The 10008-nt window shown below is 63.5% G+C and overlaps 1 protein-coding gene across 2 annotated transcripts in view; it reads left to right on the top strand.

Annotated features, from left to right (window-relative positions):
* The first annotated feature begins 383 nt into the window (after positions 1 to 383).
* The window catches only part of Brd3 (bromodomain containing 3), a 26566-nt gene continuing 16941 nt past the window's right edge, over positions 384 to 10008 (top strand). Inside the window, exon 1 of one of the 2 annotated variants that reach the window (XM_047524226.1) lies at positions 384 to 534. The gene's annotated coding sequence lies outside the window, so the exon portion shown is untranslated. Of the gene's footprint in view, positions 535 to 1107; positions 1249 to 10008 lie in introns of those variants that run through there. The other variant, XM_047524227.1, reaches the window with a different exon arrangement.

Here is a 10008-nt window from a genome sequence, read left to right as displayed (position 1 = left end):
CGGCTGCCCGTGCGCGGCCGGGGTTCGAGGGCTGCTCTCGCGGTCCCTGAGTGCGGGGCGGGGCCGCGGGTGCTGGCTGCGCTCCCGCCTTTTCCACGCCTCCCTGGGGCGCCTGGAAATTCGCCCACGGGCACAAGTTCCCCGCGTGCGGGCGGAAAGGCGGCGCGGGCCTGCGCGGGGGAGGCCGCAGGGGGTCCCCGCGTCGCCTCTGGGTTGGGGCGGGCGGGCGCCGAGCCCCGCCCCCGCGCGCCCCCCGGGCCGGGCCCGCTCGCGGCCGGGTCGGCGGGGCGGGCGGGGGCGCGCGGGGCGGGGCGGCGCCGGCAGGGCCGGGACATGTAGTCCGCGCGCCTCGGCCTCCCCTGGGCGGCCCCGGCGCGGGCCCGGGCGCGGACTACGACTCCCGCCAGGCGCCGCGGCGCAGCGCATGAGCCCTGCTCGGCTCCGGCGCGTCTATTATGCTGCCGGGGCCGGCGAGCCAAAGAGGAGCCGGCCGCGCGGGCCCGGAGGGGACGGCTCCGGAGCCGCTGAGGCCAAGTACGCCTTTCTCTTGATTCCTTGCGCGCGCGGGGCGGCGGGCGGCGCGGGCGGCGGCTGCGGGCCAGGCCGGGTAGCGCGGCCCGGAGCGCCCCGCGCAGGCTGTCGGGCGGCCCGGGATCCCGGCGCCCCGGGCCGCCGCCGCCGCCTTTGTGCGCGGCCACGATGCAACAAAGCGCGGCGGCCGCCCGGGGTCGCGGCGGCGGCGGCGGCGGCGCGGGTCCTGCTCCCCTCCGCCCTGCGCCGAGCCGCCCGGCCGCCTCCGTCCGGGGCTTGGGGGCGTCGCCGCGGCCGGGGCGCGCAGCCCGGACTTGGCACGGCCCGCGCGCCCCGCGCCAGCCCGGCCTCCGCGCGCCCTCCCTCACGGAAGGGATTTTTTTCCCTTTCCTCTGCCCGCCATCTTCGGAAGGGGGGAACCCGGGCGGACGCGGCGGGGGAAGGTGTGCGCGGCTGCTCTGGTCGCGGCAGTGCGCTTCGGCGCCAGTTGCCCGCGCCCGCCTGGGGACCTTCGCGGCCAGGGCGGGGGGCCTGGCCTGGTCTCTGCGCGGCCGCCCGGAGGAGCAGCGGCGTGGCCTTGGGGGCGGCCTCCTCCCAGAGTTGTGGGCCCGGAGTCGACTTTGCGCTCATACCAGTTGCTGGATTACTTTAGCCAGGCCAGGAGAAGACCGAGTTCCCGGTTTGAAATCAGCCTGAAGAGTGCTTAATCCGGCCCAGGTCGAGTTGGAGCGGGAAGGGTGGGGGCGCTTCCCTCCTTCTCACTTGGGGTGGGCACCGGCGTGGCAACACGGTGCAAGCCCATCTGCGGCGGAGCGCGCACCAAACCACCTCCTGTGTGGGCTTCGGAGGCTCCTTGTGAATAAAGCTGGGGGCCTGGGGACGTCCTCTCTGTCTCCACTGCTTGTTGTGACCGGGGCAGCGCGCTTGGTTCGCCAATACCCACCCGGAGCGGTCCAGTGGTCCACCGTGAGTTCCCACTGTTGTGCCCAATCCCGAAGTGTCTGCGGTCCAGAATTTTGGTTTAGAGATTCTGCTCAGAAATGCACAGCTGGTGTCCCCCGCCCAAGTTAAACTTGGTTATTTTCTGCAGAAGTTAGGGGGGGGGGGGCTTGCATAACTAGGCCCGCCAACAGGGCTGGAAGCCTGGAGAAACCTAAGCGAGGGAGTCACCCGGGTTCTCTTTGTGCCCTCCTCTCCTCCAGGGAGGAGGTAAGTTTTGGGCTCCTGTTTCAGACCTTCCTTACTCTTTCCTTTAAAATGGAAATTCTTCCTGGGTCCACGGAGTGCCCTTGGGGAGATCCTGAAGTCTATGCAGTGTTAGCGGTTTGGGTGAGTTTCTCATTGGCAATGCAGGGGGTCTAGGAAAGCACAGGCCTCAGGTTAGGGACCTTGCTTGGTGTGGGGGCAGGCTGCCTTTCTTCCCTGGGGACCCTGAATGAGGCTTCTCATTTGCAAATAAAGGTCTGTTTGCCTTGTCTGGCCCTTGATGTGTGCTGGTGGTTACAGATCAGTAGAGATAAGGCACAGCCCAGACGGTGTCAGGATGTGGGGGCATTTCTTTCTGACCTTCCTCTTAGTGGCAGGGCACTGGGTGCCTGCAGAGCCAGTCCAAGCAGCTGCAGAGATCTGGGCCTTGCCCTGCCACTGAAAAGTCCAGGGAGGAGGGATTTAAAAAGCTTTCTTGGGGTGGACAGTAAGCACCGTTTCAACTGCTTTCCTTCGACAGTGCTGTGCTTGCTTTGGAAGTGAGATCTGAATAGAGGACGGATTTGTATAACTTCTCCCTTCCTAGACTCCAGGCAGTCGTCCACAGAAAGTGAAAGTGGGGGAGTGTCCCAAGGGAAGGCCAAGGCCCCTTGGCAGGGTCTCTTCCTGCCTGTCCTGAAGCCCTGGGTCCTGGGCCTCCCAGGGTTGCCTGGTCCGCTTCCTGGTTTACTGTGGCAGAGCTCTCCCTGGGGGCTGTGGCCCAGGCCCTCCCAAGCAGAGTGTTTGGTACAAGGTGGTCAGCCCCATCAGATGCATCTGCCCTGGAGACATGTCAGGAACAGTTTGCCCTCCCCAAGTCCCTGTAGCCGGCAGAGCGTGCCTTGAGCTACTCCGCAGGTCTTCTTTTGGAAACCATTAAGGCATTTGGCTCAGTGGCGAGGCTGGTTGGCAGTGGGACCCTCATGCCCTCTGGACTGGTCATTGGTGCAGGCAGGCTCCTCATACCTGCACAGAAACCAGTATCTAGTTGAGGCTGATCCTTGCTTCAAATGAGAAATTGTGGAAGCCAGCAGCATTCTCTCCCCGAAGAATGTCTGTGGGCTTGTGGGGTCCTGCCAACCTGGGTCAGCCTGAGGCCTTCCTGCTGCCGGAGGCTCTGCACCTTGCTGGAGTATAGGAGATCAGGTCACTGCTACCACACGTAGGTCCCTGTGACTGGGGCGTGTGTTTTCAGCATCCTCTTCTGTGAAACCCAAGTGGCCAAGTCGTTGAGCTCCAGCTGCCTGGGATGCTCTGGGGCTCTCATCAAGGGGAGGCATCCCATTTGGGTCGTGCAGAAGTTAGTGGCTTCAAGTGTGAGCCTTCCAGCCCATTCAGATCTGAATTCACAGGTCTGTGTGAGTAGCTGGAGCTGCAGGCTGTCCTCTGGCCAGCATCCGTCTTGTGAGGGAATCAGTTCTCAGTGTACCTCATCTGCACCTTGATAGCCTTGAATTGGAGGTGCATTTTGGAGAAAGCTCTCCCTCCCTCCAGAAGCCCCCAAATCCTACAGAATTGATCGAAGCTGACGAGCTGTTGGGAGGGCACTTCACTTCTTGGGATGTGTCCTGTGAGTGCAGTAACATCCAGGTGTCCCTGGTCAGCTGTCTCCCAGTGTGGTTGGAAGTTGGGCTTGATAGGCAATGTGTTGGGCATCTCCACAAGTGACACTGGATTCCTGGCGTGTGGGATTGGAGTCTGGTTTAGAGGGGACCTCTGTGCCACAGGTATTACACCTGTGTCACAAGGAGCTTGGAGTCTGTTGTCGAGAGCTGCGTGTTCTGAGGCCACGACGTCTCGGCTTCCTCGTGAGGTCCCAGAGGTCTCGCACGTCCATTTCTACCTGCAGTGCCAACCTGCACAGGAAGGCTGTGGCCCTTGGGGTGGTCACTGTGTGTCTCTGGTGCCCATGGTGCAGCCAAAGGAAGAGGGGTGAGCTGGGCGGTGCAGGGGGCACCCTTCCTGCCTGGTGATCTGGGTCGGGGCTTGGTGTGTCTGCCAGACAGCAGCTGGGTACCTCCTGGCCCCAAGCTGCCCGCCATCTACTTGCACCACCTAACAGAGCCCTCTGGGGCCAGCCCTGTGCCAGGGTGGGTGTGGAAGACTGTGACTGAGCCGTGGACTCAGAGATGAGGCTCGTGCCTTTGCTGAGCTCCAGGTCCTTGACTCTGTCTCAGTTTGGCCTGCAGCCTGTCTTGAAGGGTGACTAGCTGAGGTCTGGGCAGGCCAGCAGCCCCTGGACAGCAGGACAGGGCGAGTGGCAGCCCTGAACTCTGGACCATCTTAACTGCTGCTGTGCATCTTGTTCCCAAGTCCTCCCAGCCTGTGACTTGACTCTCAGCCTCACTTTCCATCTGTTAAATGGGATGGTGGAGCTGGCTGCTTCTCAGCACCATTGCCCAGGGCCTGCAGGAGGGCTCAGCGCCTGGCAGGAGGGGAGGGATGGGGGTGGGCGGCTGGCGGTGGAGCACACAGCTGATGTGCGTCCCCCTGCTCTGGCTAGCGCCTGCATCCTGCTGGTGGGAAGGTGCTCGGGTCAGTGGTTCTGAGGCCAGGGCATGGCATCTCCCGGCAGTCCTGGTCCCTGATCTTGCTGGAGGCGGTTGAGGGCAGGGCCCCTTCCCAACTTTGCTTTACCTGTCCATAAAGTGGGGTGTGAGTTGGACTCTTCAGGCCACCCAGAGGGGAGTTATTGTCCTGTGATCCCACAGACCAGGGTGCTAGGCGAACCCCCGGCTTGTTCCAGAAAGCACTGAGCATGGGGGAGTGTCGGGCCACCTGAGCCTTGGTGCTCACCAAGCCGGCCTGCTGACTCTGGGGGACAGGGCTCCCTTCCCTCTCCAGGGCGAGTGCCTTCCTTTGTCTGCCCTTCTGAGCTGTGGCTCTATGGCCACCCCTACCCATGGAGGGGGCTTGAGTGCAGCAGGTGGCCGGGTGCATGGTCACTGAGCTCTCCAGAGGGATGGCCCTGGGCCTGGCCTGCTGGGCCCCCAGCCAGGAGCCCTGGTTTCCCAGCACGAGTGCGAAGAGCCTCAGTGTGAGGCGTCTGTTTTTGCCATCGTGCTGTGGCCAGAGGTCAAGGTCTCTGTTGAGGTGGACGTTCCTGCAGGAAGGGAGCCTTCACAGGCTGACTCCCAGTGGGCTGCCAGGGCCGGAGAGGCCTGAGGACACCTGGATTCAGGAAGTGTGGGGTGTGGCCTAAGGAAGAACAGGGATGGCAGCTGCTGCCAGGGGAGCGCCTGTGTGCCTGGCCATGGGACAGCCCCGTGGGCCAGGGGGCCAGGGCGCACAGGGCGGGGCCAGGCTGCCAGAGCTGGCCTTGCCAGACAGGGCTGGGCAGCTGTCGCAGGGCAGGTGTGCTATAGCCCCGGCGAGCGTGGGGCGCCGGCCGGGGGCGCCCGGGCAGCAAGGGCCCTGCGCCACTTGCACGGGAGAGTCCCTGGTGGACAGGGCAGCCCCACCCATGCCGACTGCCTGCCCTGGGGCCGCCTGGAGGCCCCTGGCCCCAGTTCCTCCCCTGGCTCGTGGAAGCAGTTGGCTCCGTCTGTCACTGAAGCTGGCCCTGCCCTTACAGATCCAGTTTCCTGCAGCCTGGGGGGCTGGCCCCAGGGTGGCCGCTTCAGGGGCGCTCGCTCTGTCTGCCAGGGCAGAGGGCAGCAGTGCCTGCAGCACAGCTGTGGGGATGGTGACCAGCTGGCCTCCTGGCCCTTTGGGTCTCTGTACCCTGAGCCTCCCCTTCCTCACTTGGAAGGGACTGGTGCGAAACCCATGGCCACCTCGCTGGAACGGAGGAGCAAGGGCACTGGCCACTCGGGGAATAGGAAGCCATCAGTGTGGGGTCCCCAGGAGTTCTCGGGGGACCAGTGACCCCCAGGTGGACAGAGCAGGGTGCCCTCCTCTTGGAGGAGCTGATCTCCTCAAAGTCTGTTTTGTGGCCAGTGGGAACAGTGGATCTGAGCAATAGGGGAGACTGGGACCACTGAGATCTGGGGACCTGCGAGCTTCCTGCCCACCTCTGACTGCCCACGCAGCCTGCCTTTCTGGAGCTCTGCCTGCTGCCCTCTGGGGCGACTGGGGACATGTCCCCTCTCCTGCACCCATAGTCACCTCCCCAGGGCTGCATTGTGCAGATCCTGCAGTGCCCCGGCTGGGAGCCCGGGAGCATGCCTCCTGCCTGCCCTTCCTCTCCCTGTCCAGGCCTGTAAGCCCCCTGCATCCTTTGCATCCACCTGCTGCAGGCGGGACTCCTTTATCCCAGGGCCCCCTAAAAGGGTTCCCCACTCTGGGGACAGGCTAGGCTGGAGTCAGGGAAGCGCCCTCCCTCTTGGGTTAGTGAATATTGTCCTCGCCCTAAAGCTGGGCTGGGGTGCTGACCCTCAGTCCCTGCTGCCCAGCAGGGAGGCCTGAGCTCCTGGTTCATGGTGTGGCAGGAGGGGACGGTGGGTCTGCTGCTAAGTTTTCCAGGTGTTTTCCGCTGTGGTGCCAGCACAGGTCCCTGCTCCGCCCGTCTGTCCAGGCCCTGAAATAGCGCTGCCCCGTAGCTTTACCACAGCGCCTCTGCACTGGGCGAGCCCAGCGGGCTGAATTTCTGCTTGTGGGGAAGGGAGGGTAGGTGACCTGCAGGCTGGGGCATGGGCCCTGTCCTCCCCTCTGGCCCCTGTGGTGTCTGGCCCTGGGCCTCAGCAGCACCCCCTGACCTGGGCCTTCTCATGTTGGAGGACGTGGCTTTTGTCTGTTTCCGCGCTGTGGTTTCAGACCCTCGGTCAGCTCTGCCTCTCCGCAGACTTTTCACCCACACTCGCACAATCCCGGCCCCGCCCTGGGTGGGGGCACTGGGGGCCCTTGCTGTGGGCTGCATGGGAGGCCTGGGAGAGGCGGGCCTCAGGAAGGGCCCAGAGCCTCAGTTTCCCACTGTGAGACAGGATCCACCTGCCTTCGTGCCTGGCCAGAGCTGGTGTACCTCAGTGCTCCCCGGCCCAGAGTCAGGGCTGCACGCCCCAGTCCCTCTACCAGGGCGTTTCGCCTGCTCCGTGTGCGCCCAGCCCCTTCAGGCCCCGTCAGGAAGTCTGGCATCCAGCGCTGCTGCCGCTGTGCATGAGTTCAGGCTGGATCCTCTGCCCCTCAAGAAAAGGGCGTCGATCAGAAGACCAGGCTTCCCGCCTGCTGCCCATTCCCCTGGGGGCAGGTGGAGTGCTGGGGACAGGGCACCTCAGGTGTCTGCTCCTGTCTGGGGTTCCGTTGGCGCCCTCTCCAGCAGGCTCCTGGCCCAGGCTCAGCTGCTTGCAGGGAGTGAGGTTGTCCCCCAGTCTCCCAGCTCACCCAGTGTGGCTGCAGGATACTGAGCCTGTACGTGGGGCAGGGGAAGGAGAAGGCATGTCTTCTTCCATAGAGTGCAGGGCAGCTCAGGGTCGTCCTGCTTTGCCATCCATGTGGCACATTCCGGACACATTCCATTCGCACAGCTTTCACCATGCATCTCTAAAAGAGCTTTTTGAAATTACAACCTCACAGGTGGCTGTGGCCCACGCCTGTAATCCCAGCAACTCAGAAGGCTGAGGCAGGAGGATCAAGTTCTAGGCCAACCTCAGCAACTAAGCGAGGCCCTAAGCAACTTGGTGAGATCCTATCTCAAAATAAAATAATAAAAAGCGCTGGGGATATATAGCTCAGTGGTCAAGCCCTCCTGGGTTGTCCTTGGTATTAAAAAGAAATATGACCTTGATCAGTACCATCAGCGAATCTATTAGCACCAGTTCCAAAAGATGATCAGATATTTGGTCAGCAGTGAGGTTACTTCCTCGGCTTGCTCTCCAGCAAGCATTTCTAGCAAATTGGCACCAAACTCAGGCTCTGGAGGCTCACGTGCATCCACCCTGGGCGCCACTCCTCAGCCCTGGGCTCCAGGCTGCCTCCTGGTCACACCGGGCCTGGTTTCTAGACTGTGGAATGGAGCCCGCCAACCACCTGCCCTCACTCGCTCCCAGGGCCTGGGGACCCCGGGGTTCTACATATCACGGTGGCCTTCCCTGCCCCCAGGTCACTACTCTGCAGGTCCCAAAACCCTGGGATGAAGATTTTTTCCTTAATTGTTCTGCAGTAAAACCTCGACCCCCTAGGCAGAATAAAGGCTGTCCTTAGAGCATTTGTGTTCTTGCAGACAACCCGGGGTGTGACCTCAGAGCCCTGGGGAGGGGCATGTACAGGAGGGACACCCCTGCCCCATGGAATGCAGTGCTGGTTGGTCAGGCCCAGCAGAGGCAGGCCAGCCAGGGCTGGGCTGGGGCCTGGGGAGGGACCTGGGGGAGAGCCATCTTTGTCCACTGGATGCAATTCTGACCTTCCTGTTTCCTGAACTGGTTTGGGGCCAACATGCCAAAGTCTGTGGGTACCAGATAGGACCCCATATGTTGCTCAGTTGTCCTCACAGCACCCCTGGGGTGACTGGGGACATCCCCCTCCCCCACGGTCACATCTGGCTCTAGCATTCACTAGGTTACCCCCTGTCCCCAAATGTCATGTCCCTGTAGGTGGGGAGCCATGGCCCTGGGACTCCCCGCCCGTCAGGAGAGTGCTTGGGGTGCAGTGGGGGCTGCGCTCTGACCCTGTGTCTGCACAGCTGGTTTGCACAGCAAGGCCAGCTGGGCTCTGGGGCCTGTGCGGCGGACCAGGCTCTGTCGGAGGGGTGCTGCTCACTGGACCTGCAGCCCACCCTGTCCACCCAGCCTGAGGTTTGGCGTGGCCTACTCATCACCTTGCTATGGCTCTCTACCTCTGCGGTCACCTCCTTCTGGGAGAGACACAGGCCTGGGCTCAACACCCACCCTGTGTGCTCCATGTCCCCGAATGCCCAGGAAATCAGGGGAAGGGGCTTTGACTCTGTGGTCTGCTCTGCACCTGTGTTGTGGACATCACGTGGGTACACGTGGCCCGGGCAAGGGGCTGCTGGCACACCCCTCAGGGTTCCGGCGTTTTCCTCAGCCCTGCCCCGGGCCTGTCTGAACGTGCAGTCCTCAGGGCAGGGGTGACAGAGAGCCAGGAAAGCACCACCAGCAGGGGCTGATGGTCCTGCCCGTGCACCGCGTGCCCGCCTCAGGTGGCCCTGGCCCGGCTGCATGCGTGGGTTCCCGGGTCTGTTTCCGTTCGTTTCTTTCTGGAGGCTCCAAGCCTCCTGAGCGCCTGGCCTGAGGAGGAGCGGTGTGGGCCCTGGGCAAGGCGACCCTCAGGACCTGCTGCCTGCCGGCTTGTCCTGGCAGTTGCTGGGCCTCCCTCACTCTTTGAGGTGCGGTGCCGGCGTGGCATGGCGTGGTGCAGCGCAGCAGGCACAGAGTGGTTTACACAGCTCCCCGGTCTGGTGGAGGGTGGCGAGGTGGCAGGCGGTTGGTGGCTCCCACTTTCCCCAGACCCGCCAGTCTGCCTGGCTCAGCCCCAGGTCCCTGAGGGGTGTGGCCTGGAAGGGCAGGGCCCAGAGCCCCTTCCCGCCTCCCTGAGCTCTCTGGGTGGGATGTCCCCATGCACATGTCCTGCTGTCCCTTGTCCGTTTCCACCAGGCACCTAGGAGTGGAAGGGACCTCACCCTGGCCATGGGCAGGGGAGGCCAGCCTATACCTTGGCCTGCAGCCTCAGACACCTTCCAGGTGCCACATGGCCCCAGGTTGGCCTCATCCCTGTGACCCGGCTCCCTGGTCAGTGTCGCAGCAGGGTCAGCCTCCAGTCCTGGAGTCCACATGCCGGCTGGAGCGGAGAGCCCACCTGCCGGTACTGGGAGGTGTCTGGGGCTGGGCCCCCGTGGCAATCCTGGCTGCCCGAGTGCTGCGTTCTTGACCCACCTTGGAGCCCGGGGGAGATGGAGGTCAAGCTCTGGGGCTGGCCTCAGCCTCTGCTCCATAACCACATGCTGCTCAGGGGCCCAGTGGGAAGGGGATTCCAGAAGATTCCAGGAGGACTCGGGAAGGTGAGAACTGGCATGGCCGCAGCAACCATGCAGCCCAAAGCCCTGTCGTTTGGGGCCCTGCTGGTCAGTGTGGAGTCGGGAGGCCTGGAGTGTTTTGAGCCAGCGAGTACCTGGACCTGGCTTCAGGTCAGCAGGATCCTGACCAGGGTGCTGCTGCCGAGCAGCCTGGGGGCTGGGGTGGGAAGAGGCCAGTCGTCTTGGTCTGGAGGTGAGGACCCAGCCTTGTGGTGGTCGGCCCACTGGAGGGACCGCCCTCCCCACCAAACCACTGCCTGTGACCT

This window comes from Sciurus carolinensis, chromosome 14 (assembly GCF_902686445.1).
Source record: "Sciurus carolinensis chromosome 14, mSciCar1.2, whole genome shotgun sequence".
NCBI classification, from domain to species: domain Eukaryota; kingdom Metazoa; phylum Chordata; class Mammalia; order Rodentia; family Sciuridae; genus Sciurus; species Sciurus carolinensis.
This window is presented reverse-complemented; position numbering and strand designations above follow the sequence as displayed.